General features: G+C 32.1%; 1 non-coding gene across 1 annotated transcript; it reads right to left on the minus strand.

The window, feature by feature from the left end:
- Positions 1-1,207: 1,207 nt before the first annotated feature.
- On the minus strand, positions 1,208-1,315 carry LOC148579974 (small nucleolar RNA R71). The gene has a single exon (XR_015895948.1). It is a non-coding gene; the product is annotated as a small nucleolar RNA R71 (small nucleolar RNA).
- Positions 1,316-1,543: the final 228 nt, after the last annotated feature.

Raw genomic sequence — 1,543 nt, forward strand, 5'->3', positions numbered from 1 at the left:
GTAAGAAAAGTTCAATCTTTAAATTTTAAAATCATATCTTTTTAGTTTCTTGTTAGTCAAGTAATCAACTTTAATTTTCAAAATCTAATCTTTTTAAATTTCTTTTTCAAATCTTTTTCAAAATAAATTTCAATCACATCTTTTTCAAAATCAATTTCAAAATCTTTTCTAACTTCTTATCTTTTCAAATTTGATTTTCAAATCTTTTTCAATTAACCACTTAACTTTTTGATTGATTCTTATCTTTTTCAAAAATAATTTTCATATCTTTTTCAATCAATCTTATTTTTTTGTTTCAATCATATCTTTTTCAAAACTGCCCAACTAACTCTCTACCTTTAATTTTCAAAAATCCCTTCCCTCTTTTTCAAAATTTCGTTTTAATTAACTAATTGTTTTAATTTTAATTTAATTTAATTTCAATTTTAATTTTCGAATTTTAAATTTAAATTTAAAATATTTTTATTTTATTTTGTTAAATTTTCGAATTCTTCTCTCATCTCTAATCTCCTTCTATTTATTTATTCATCCATTAACACCTCTATCCTCACCCCTGTGTTTGGATTCTCATCTTTTCCTTCTTCTATTCTTACTTTCTTCTACTCACATAAAGAAATCTCTATACTGTGACATAGAGGATTCCATATTTTCTTTTCTGCTTCTTCTTCTTTTTCATATGAGTAGGAACAAGGATAAGAACATTCTTGTTGAAGCTGATCCTGAACCTGAATGGACTCTGAAGAGGAAGCTAAGGAAAGCTAAATCACAACTCTCTGGAGAAAATCTGACAGAAATTTTCGAAAAAGAAGAAGATATGGCCGAAAATAATAACAATGCAAGGAAGATGCTTGGTTACTTTACTGCACCAAATTCTAATTTACATGGAAGAAGCATCTCAATCCCTGCCATTGGAGCAAACAATTTTGAGCTTAAACCTCAATTAGTTTCTCTGATGCAACAGAACTGCAAGTTTCATGGACTTTCATCTGAAGATCCTTTTCAGTTCTTGACTGAATTCTTGCAGATCTGTGATACTGTTAAGACCAATGGGGTTGATCCCGAGGTCTACAGGCTTATGCTTTTCCCGTTTACTGTAAGAGACAGAGCTAGAGTATGGTTGGACTCTCAACCTAAAGATAGCCTGAACTCTTGGGATAAGCTGGTCACGACTTTCTTAGCCAAGTTCTTTCTTCCTCAAAAGCTTAGTAAGCTTAGAGTGGATGTTCAAACCTTCAGACAGAAAGAAGGTGAATCCCTCTATGAAGCTTGGGAGAGATATAAGTAACTGACCAAAAAGTGTCCTTCTGACATGCTTTCAGAATGGACCATTCTGGATATATTCTATGATGGTCTATCTGAACTATCAAAGATGTCATTGGACCATTCTGCATGTAGATCCATTCACCTAAAGAAAACGCCTGCAGAAGCTCAAGAACTCATTGACCTGGTTGCTAATAACCAGTTCATGTACACTTCTGAGAGGAATCCTGTAAGTAATGGGACGCCTCAAAAGAAGGGAGTTCTTGAAATTGATACTCTGAAT

Source organism: Arachis ipaensis, chromosome B10 (assembly GCF_059453495.1).
Source record: "Arachis ipaensis isolate K30076 ecotype BB chromosome B10, ASM5945349v1, whole genome shotgun sequence".
NCBI classification, from domain to species: Eukaryota; Viridiplantae; Streptophyta; class Magnoliopsida; order Fabales; family Fabaceae; genus Arachis; species Arachis ipaensis.